Below are 10,188 nucleotides of genomic sequence, written 5' to 3' on the forward strand. Positions count from 1 at the left end.
TAAATGATTCCTCGGTTTTCAACTTTTTTGTGTTCCGCACTGAACTCAACCCTCGTTCACTATTTTAAAAATTATTTTTTTTTTCAATTTATTTTTATGATTTTGAATATGGAGATGTGTTGAAGTCATTCAAATAAAAAAATCATTTATGTAAAAAAGAAATGTTACCTTTTTAAAGTGTTTTTAACTATGTTTTTAATTTTTAGTTTTCTGATTTTTTTTTATTAAAAAGACCTGCACACATGTTTTTATATGCAAAAGATCTGAAAATTAAAAAAAAAAATTTAACATGTTAAATTAAATTTTCTATAATATATTTAGCATGTTAAATGAATGGTTTCTCGTTTACCCACATTTTTTGTGTTCTCCGTTGAACCCAACCTTCGTTAACTATTTAAAAAAATTAACCAAATTTTTGGCATATAACATGTGTTGAAGCTATTTTAATAAAAAAAACTTTTTTGTTTTTGTAAAAATATGATTTATTACCTTTTTATAGTGTTTTTAAGCATGTTTTTATTTTTATAAGTTTTTGAATTTTTTTTAAAAACTTCTATACTTATTTACATGCAAAAGATCTGAAATTTTTAATTTTTTTAACATGTTAAAATATTTTTTATGCTATGTTTCACTTGTTAAATAAATGATTCCTCGATTTTCAACTTTTTTTTCGTGTTCCCCACTGAACTCAACCCTCGTTCACTATTTTAAAAATTATTTTTTTTTTCAATTTTTTTTTAAGTTTTTGCACATGGTAATGTGTTGAAGCCATTCAAATAAAAAATCCTTTATGTAAACTTAAATAAAAAATCATTTAAGTTTCACATGTTAAGTATATTATGTAAAAATCAACTTAACATGTTAAAAATTATTATTTTTTTCAAAAAAATTTAAGGTCTTTTGTAGATAAAGATGCGTTGAATCATTCTAATAGAAAAAATCATTTTATTTACTTTTCTATTTTTTTAATAAAAAAAGTTTCCACATGTATTTATATGTAAAAATTATGAAAGAAATTTTGATTTTTTTACATGTTAATATATTTTTATGATATATTTAACATGTTAAATGTGTGGTTCCCCGATTCTCTATTTTTTAAGTGTTCCATATTAAACCCAACCCATAACATAAATCCATATAAATTGTAAAAGATAGTTAAAATAACATTCAAATTAAAACAAGTCTTTTCATAATCTTAGAAATTGAAGCCGCGACAAGATTCTGCGGGGCTTCGTTTTTATTAGTTACTAGATTTACTACCCGCCGCGATGCGACGGGATACAAGGCCGGATGTCAATTACACGAAATCATATCAACAATTTCTAGCTTGGGCCTGCATACCCTCATACTCTCTAGCTGCAAATGAGCCTACATGTTCAAATGAAATTAAGCGCACTTTTGAAACTAAACACAAGCTCATTGAACGCTCTCAAAGAGGAGAAAGTGACTTTGATAGCATGGGCTATAACAATATACGCAAGCCTACTCGCTAATTATACAGTTGACCCACATATGATGGATGCAATGAATGGATTTATAATGCATTATAGGTTACAAAAATCAATGCACATAGTACAATGTCTTGATGTAGCGGTCACATGAAAACAAATAATACATAAATTAATACTTCTGGTGGCGCTACTTAGATGAAGTTCCAAGTCGAAAAATGTATTGATTTTATATTTCATGTCCATATGTATATTATCATTTATAAGTCTATGGAACACTATAATCATCATTCATCTAAGGGGGTGTTTGTTTTTTCTTCAAACATCTTTAAGGGAGCTGATGTCTGCAGGCGCGCAGACGTTACCCTTGAAGACTGTTTGTTTTTTTTTTAAACCAGATCTTAATATAGCTTTTTTCAGCTTAAAAAAAAAGCTATCATATCCTTTCTTCAAACATCTTCACAAAAAACCTAACTCTCTCATCTTTACAAAAAAACCCTCATCTTTGAAAACTGGACCACCACCACTGCTGTCACCGGCGCCGGTCGTCGCCTCAGTCGGCCACCACCACCATCGCGGCTGCCACCGTCATCGGCTCCGTCGTGTTCTTGTACAACCTTCCTCTTCTTCTTCGATTCTATAAACGCATTTGACAAATGAACAAGAGGTTCAAGTTCTGCTGTCGTCATTAATGGTGAAAAAGCCTACAAAATTTGTAGTTAATTTTGATGTAAACTCATTTTCAAACTTCGTAGACACATGTTGCAGAAACACACTAATGTTATAGGAGAAAATATAAGCTCTTACTTTAGGGCTTTTTGAAGGTACTTTATTATTAGATATATGAACAATTGGTTTTTTTTTTTATCTTTTTGTTTGATTCAGGTACGGTTTAACTCTAGAAATGATGATGTTGAGTGATTTTCAGGATCATAATTTATGAAGTGAGAAGTGTTTAGTTGGAGTAAGAAGAAGGTGAAATTGATACATAATTGAAATGGTTCAGTTTAGTTTGATCGATCATTTAGGAATTTGGGGAATTGGGTTGCACATGTGTAGTTGAGGTAAATGGTTTAGGATTTTTGATTTGGAAAATAAAACAAAGTTCATGTAGTTTGTACAGACAGTATCAATTTATAAACAAACAGTCTTATATTTTCAGCTTGAAGAGCTACAGACCACATCTTCAGTTGCAGACATAAAAATAGATGAAATCAGCTTGAAGACAGTTTATGTCTGCAAAAACAAACAGCACCTAAGTGTAGAAAGTAAGCATAGCTGTTATGTAAAACATAAATATAATACCTTATAGGGTAAATTACACTTTTCGTCCTTTATGTTTGTATCAGATTGCAACGGATTACCTTTAAATTTAATAATTACAGTCACAGTCCTTTATTTGTAAAACTCGTTACACTCTACGTCCTTTGATCCTAACCTTGTTAAAAAAATTCAGTTAAGTTGGCATGTGCCTTGCACATGCACATGAGGGTAACTGGTAATTTTATTCATTTATTTATCTAATATAAATTTAAACAATAAAAGAAATCAGATTTAAAAAAAAAAAAATATATATATATATATATATATATATATATATATATATATATACAATATATAAAGAACACAAACCATCTCTCTGTCTCTCTCCAACAAACCCCCACCACCAAAGCCACCACCAAAGCCACCACCACCGCCACCCCTTCAGGTGGTGGTGACCGATGCAGAGAATTCCAACCGTCAACTGAACTAAGCTGAAGTACCTGAGCTTCACAACCCAAAATATGAAGGTAGAGTTATCCACAACTGTTGATCTATTTGAGAGCATCCCGTCAGTAGAGAATTCCAACCGTCAGATCTCTTCAGATATTGATTCTCTCACAAAGAAATAGTCGCGATGGCCGTCATAATAATCAACAGATGGAATCGATGTGCTGGAATGTTTCTGAAAGCACAAATGTAAGAAGAAACGTACAAGGATATTATGTTTCTGAAATCGCAAATCTGTGTGCTGGAATCCATGCTTGTTGCGTCTTGTTCTTCGTCTTTGAATATGTTTATGAAAGCGCAAATCGGTGTAGTAGAATCGATGCATGTGGCGTGTTGTTCTTCATCTTTGAATTTGAGATTTGGAAACCCTAGGTATGCGATTTGGGGAAACGATTTGGGGATAGTTATTACGTCTGTATTTATGTTTGATATATGGTATTTGTTTTTTAATTTTTTTTTTTAAGTTATTGTTTATGTTTATTTATTTTGGTAAATAAAGGGATTGACCAAAATACCCTCACATAGGGTTCACATGATTCCATTTAACGTAAAAATTAACCAGGTTAGTGCTAAAGAACGTATAGTGTAAAAAGTTTCACAAATAAAAATAAAAGACTGTGACTGTAATTATTAAAGTTAAAGGTCATCCATTGCAATCCGATACAAACATAAACATAAAGGATGAAAAGTGTAATTTACCCTACCTTATAAACATGTGATAAGATGATAAACACAACCCACAAACTCAATACAGCTGGTCTACATATGACATAAAAACTTGCATCAATATACCAAGATTAAATTAAATGGAAAATGAGGGAGTCAACATCATGAGACTTTCAAACTACAGTTCACTCTTAACAACCAATTAAGTACAATTCGCATCACACACATTATTTAGTTTCATTCTCAATGAGATATATAATAAACATGAGATAACTTACCTATCAATAGGATGAATGAGTGCCGCGGTTGATGAGACCATTTATTTCAGATTACCAACCTAGAGTTTTTTGACTTCAGAAGATTGATTTAAAGCTCACCTGGCACGAAGTGGGTTGAGACCGATTATCCGTAAAGCAAAGCAGGAAACATAAAAGAAGTTAATGAGCCTTAAGTGATGAAACGAACAGTGAAGAGTGGGTGTCTTCTCGAGGATCATACATCAAAAAAAAAAAAAAAAAAAAAAAAAAAAAAAAAAAAAAAAACCTTTCCATTCAATTACCAAGAATAACATAAATGAAATAATTGAAAGTAAATGAAGCATGTATGGGTGCAAGTAAAGTTGAATGGAAACTATACATATGTGTGGAATTTGTTGGAATCTGGTTCATATGATGTAAAGAAGACTATAAGTGGCCCCTTTTACATCTAAAATGAAAACCAACACAAACAATATATATTTCTAAACCGTTGTGTAGAATCGAACCAAAATCTTTGGACCAAAAACCGTCACACCAAAATCGAAAGTCAAAACCTATACACACTCCATAACCAAACATCCAAATCGGTGATCGATTAATATCAGTCGCACCGTTTTTGATTTTGTGTTGGGAGGAACGCTCAATTAGAAAGGCAGTCGCGAAATTCAACGGTTTGGAACCAACAGTCACCAAAAAAAGCAGGTGAAAACAGTAAAATGAAAAGTCGTTATATTTTCGTGAAACCTACAAACCATCAAAATTTTAACTAACCACAATGCAGGTCCAAACAGTAACATGAAACCTCCATAGATATTTTCCGATTGTAGCCACTGATTAGTTTAAAACTTATAAATTATGTAAAAATGATTTGTTTAACATGTAAAACTTATATGTTTTGGATTTAAAGTTATGTAAACCTAATTTAAATTATGAAATGTAAAAGTGAAATTCAATTTTTTTTTTATAAAATGAAATCAACATGATAATTGGAACGAAAATTACGGGCGTTTAGACCGCACAAGTGACGACAACAACCTCCAGCTCGTAGCTCGTAGCTCGGAGCTCGAAGCAAGACCTCATATTCTAGTCAAAAATTGTCTATCAAATGAAAATCATATTGCAAATGCGATGCACATTGATCAAACTAACAATCTAAGCACTAAAACTACTAAATTAGCAAAATAGATAGCAAAGTACAGTAAACGCACACTCAGATTTATCAAGATAACTATCGTCATCAAAACTTGCTGATTGTTTAAAATCGTACTGCTTGTCAATCAAATCTAACAATCGGAATACTAAAACCTACAAAATTAGCAAATTAAATAGCAAAAATGTAAATGTACGGTAAGATTCGTCGGATGATGTAGCCGGAAGACTCGTGCGATAACGAGAGAAAACATTCGTATTATTGTTGCTTTAGAATTCTCAATTGAGTTGTTTTTTATCAACGGCATACTTGATCGGTGCGAAAACACTCCGTTGTTCATAGCATTATGATTATCATTGCTATGATTGTTGTTGTGATGGAGATACCGAGCTCCGGCGGCGATGCGGGAGTCTCTGGCGGAGGAGCTCCGTCGTAGTTCTACAAAAACCCTGATAGATTAAAACTTTTCTTTTATTCCAGGATTACCCCTCTGTTTTTTTTCCTTTACATTTTAGTTTAAAAAGTGAGATTTATCTTAGCCTATTAACTTTTTTAATCCAAGGGCTCTTAGGTAGGTTCTCTTGTTCCCCACTTTTTTAGTGTTTCTCAATAAACCTCACGCTATATATATATATATATATATATATATATATATATATATAAGGAGCCGTTAAAATAGAAACCACCTCCAGTTGTAAGAACCGCGAGAACCACTCTCAACCAATCAGATCATGCCAACTAAAAGGTTATTTTGGTCTTTTACCTCAAATGTCAAATCCCTCACTCTCTCTCCATTTAATGCCCCTGACATTCAATCTATTTATACATTCTCTCTCTAATATTAACACCCCCAAAATGTTTCCATTCTCTCTCTTATAACACCCACAACACAGAAGAAGCATAACACATTCAATCCATCTGATGTTAAGTTTGAACTTCAATCCATCTGATGACAAGGTTTTCTTCAACAAACAGCCATAACACAGAAACAGCAGCGGTGGTGGCGCCCGACGGCAAGAGAGAGATAGAGAGAGAGAGAGCAAGAGAAAGAGAGAACGGTGGTGGCAGCAGTCGACAGAGCCGTCTCCGGTGAAACTGTTTCGGCACCGGTAACCAGCCGACAACACCCCCTAAAGACGTGGTGGATGGTGGGTGACCTCTGGTTCCCTCCGCCGCCGTCTACAGTTCCCTCTGTCGTCGTCTCTGGTTCCCTCCTTTTCCTTCTCCGTCTCCGGTGTATGCCGTCGCCGTCTCCGGTTCCCTCCGCCGCCGTCTCCGGTTCCCTCCTTCTCCTTCGTCGTCTCCGGTGGCGCCAAGACGTGGTGGATGGTAGGTGACCGGGACGATCGTGGTGGATGGTGGGTGAGCGTCTTGGTGGTTGGTTGCTTACCTGAACCCTAGGTGTTTGCTTGTTTCCCCCAGATGGTGTTTGCTTGTTTTGGGATTTTGGTCTGGTACCAAGCCTGAATGGTAAGTTGTGGGAGTTTGATATGTTTTTTGATTTTTTGGCAGTTTGATATGTGTTTCTTTGATGATATGTGTTTTTTGCTGGTGCTTTTATGAACTTTTGATGATAGGTTTTTGATTTTTTGGCAGTTTGATATGTGTTTCTCTCTCTATGAAAAATGGTGGGTGTTTGATCTGTGTTCTTGATTCTATGGTGATTTTGAACAGTAAACTATGTGGGTGTTTGATCTGTGTTCTTGATGCGTTGAATCTGATGGTTTTTTGATATGTTGGGGGTTTTGATTTGTGTTCTTTGAATATGTGGGTTTTGATACGATCGATTTGGGTGGCGATGATGAAAAAAAAAACATAGATTTTGATGACGATGGCGCGGCAAGGATGGCGGACAGTAGGTTTTTTGAACCTGCAACCCCACTTTTGCAGCATTTTGTTTATCGGATAATCTGAGCCAAACCCCGTTTTTTTTTCGATATACATTTTGTTTTGATGTTGTTAGTTTTTTATTTTTTCCCTCTAGTCGATGATGATAACAATATATCTGAGACACCTCCCGAGTTTGCGATTTCTGTGTGCGTTCGTTTTTGCGTAAAAAAGTTTTAAAAAAAAGTTAAACCGTAAACTTTTTAACGTAAACCGTAAACTTTTAAATGTAAAAACGTAAAACGTAAAAAGTTTTACGTAAAACGTAAAAAGTTTTACGTAAAACGTAAAAACTTTTACGTAAAACGTAAAACGTAAAATGTAAAAAACTTTTACGGAAAACTTAAAACGTAAAAAGTTTAAAATTTTTAACGTAAAACGTAAAAAGTGTACAAAAAGGGCGCGTTAAAAAAAGTGAAAAAAATGGCGCGTTAAAACGGCGTATAAAAAGCGTGTAAAAACGCGTAAAAAACGGCGCGTTAAAAAAACGACGTGGAAAAACGGCGCGTTTAAAAAAACGACGCTTGAAAAAACAGTGCGTATAAACGCGTAAAAAAACTTCGGAAAAAACGGCGCGTTAAAAAAACACCGATTGAGAAAAACGACGCCTTAAAAAAACGGCGCGTAAAAAACGACGCTTGAAAAACGACGCGTAAAAAACGGCGCGTAAAAAACGGCGCGTTAAAAAACGGCGTTAAAAACGGCGCGTCAAAAAAACGTGAAACTTAAATTGTAAAAAGTATAAAAATCTTTTAAAAAAATCTGAATTTAAAAATGTTTTTAATAAAGAAATTATGTTTAAAAAATAAAAGTAATAAAAAGTAATTAATGAATAGGACAAAAAGGCAATTAAATATAATATATATAAAAATACAAAAAAGTAATTTTACTTAAATACCCTTTTCAATTAAAATATTAAAGATATAATAAGACAAAAAATACTTTATATTATTTTTTAATACTTTTAATCTCATCCATCCATCATCTTGATCTAATGGCTAGAAAGTGGTTCACGCAGTTCTTACAACTGGAGGTGGTTTTCATTTTAGCGGTTCCCTATATATATATATATATATATATATATATATATATATATATATATATATATATATATATATATATATATATATATATATATATATATAGGGGAGCGCTAAAATGAAACCCACATTCAGTTCTAAGAACCATGGAAACCACTTTCTGGCTATTAGATCTTCAAAATGGATTTAATGAGATTAAAAATAGTTAAAATTAATATTAAATACTTTTTGTTTTATTATGTTTTTAATATTTTATTGTTAAAGGTTATTTAAGTAAAATTGTTTTTTTTTTTTTTTGTCTTTTTATATATATTATATTTAATTGCCTTTTTTGTCCTATTCTTTAATTACTTTTCATTAAAAACAGATTTTTTTGTTAAAGAATATTTTGAAATCAGATTTTTATGATAATATTTTTAAGATTTCTTTAAAAAAAAAACGTTTTGAAGAGCCTTTTTTTTACGTCCGGCTTTTTCAGGCGTAGTTTTTTAACGCGCCAGTTTTTACGTTAAAAAGTTTACGTTTTACGTTTAAAGTTTACGTTTTACGTTTAAAGTTTACGTTTTACGTTAAAAAGTTTACGGTTTACGTTTTACGTTAAAAAGTTTACGTTTTACGTTAAAAGTTTACGTTTTACGTTAAAAACTTTACATTTTACATTTGGCGTTTTACGTTTTACGCGTAAAAGTTTACGTTTTACGCGTAAAAGTTTACGTTTTACGCGTAAAAGTTTTCGTTTTACGCGTAAAAGTTTACGTTTTACGTTAAAAAATTACGTTTTACATTTTACGTTTTACGTTAAAAAAATTACGTTTTAGATTTTACGTTTTATGTTTTACGCCAAAAAAATTACGTTTTATGTCAAAATAGTAAGTTTTACGTTTTACGTTAAAAACTTTACATTTTACATTTTACGTTTTATGCGTAAAAGTTCACGTTTTACGTTAAAAAGTTTACATTTTACGTTTTACGTTAAAAAATTACGTTTTACGTTAATAAATTTACGTTTTACGTTAAAAACTTTACGTTTTACGTTGTACGTTAAAAAATTTACGTTTTACATTTTACGTTTTACGTTTTACATTTTATGTTTTACGCCAAAAAGAATTACAGGTTAAAAAAAACTTTTTACGCCAAACAAAAAACTTTTTACGGGTTTTACCAAGCTGTCTCAGATAAGTTGAAAACTTATCATCATGGACTGAAAAAAAAAATCAAAAAACCAAACAACAAGAATCAAAAAACCATCCGTGGGTCTAGAAAAAAACGGGCTTTGGCTCAAAGTTTCCGCTAATCATTGGTGCAAAATGTGGGGTTGGAGGTTCAAAAACCTACCCTCCGCCATCATTGCCACGCCATCGTCATCAATTGTCGGAAAAAATGTTTTTCGTTCTATCACTGCCAACTCAACCCCACACGAAATGTTTCGAATCTAGAACATTGCAGTAAACAAACAATTAAACTCAAATCAACTATCTAGAACACTGCGGCGACAATCAGAAAAATCAACCGCAAAAATCCAAATTCATCTACTAACCTCATTTCACTGGGGCATCATCGGTGAGAAAAAGTCACCTCCGCCTCCGCCGGCACCACCGGAGATGAAACAAAGATCACCGGACACTGTCAGCGCCATCGGGAACACCGGCATCGGGACCACTGGCACAAATGTTCAACATCCGTGTGCAGATAATTCATATCTTAAACTCGGAATAGATTCGTAAATCTCAGAAGAGTGAACAAACAAAACAGTTAACACCAAACAGAACAATGAACGCCAAATAGAACAATGAACACCTTGAACCGATGACCACCGGCACCATCTCCCCACCAACCACCTGCCCCATCACCGGCTTCCGAACACACCACCTGCCCTACCACCGTCTCCCCACAAACCACCGGTCACCCACCTTTGCAACACACCAACAAAACACCCCCACCGCCACCAACTCTAACGCCACCACCACCAA

General features: G+C 33.3%; 1 long non-coding RNA gene across 1 annotated transcript; it reads right to left on the reverse strand.

Moving 5' to 3' along the window:
* Positions 1 to 2,512: 2,512 nt before the first annotated feature.
* LOC110928704 lies at positions 2,513 to 5,782 on the reverse strand. The gene is made up of 3 exons (XR_002586583.2): positions 5,488 to 5,782; positions 4,163 to 4,261; positions 2,513 to 2,684 (listed from the first exon to the last, which is right to left on the reverse strand). It is a non-coding gene; the product is annotated as an uncharacterized LOC110928704 (long non-coding RNA).
* Between the last annotated feature and the right edge of the window lie 4,406 nt (positions 5,783 to 10,188).

This window comes from Helianthus annuus, chromosome 3, assembly GCF_002127325.2.
Source record: "Helianthus annuus cultivar XRQ/B chromosome 3, HanXRQr2.0-SUNRISE, whole genome shotgun sequence".
NCBI lineage: Eukaryota > Viridiplantae > Streptophyta > Magnoliopsida > Asterales > Asteraceae > Helianthus > Helianthus annuus.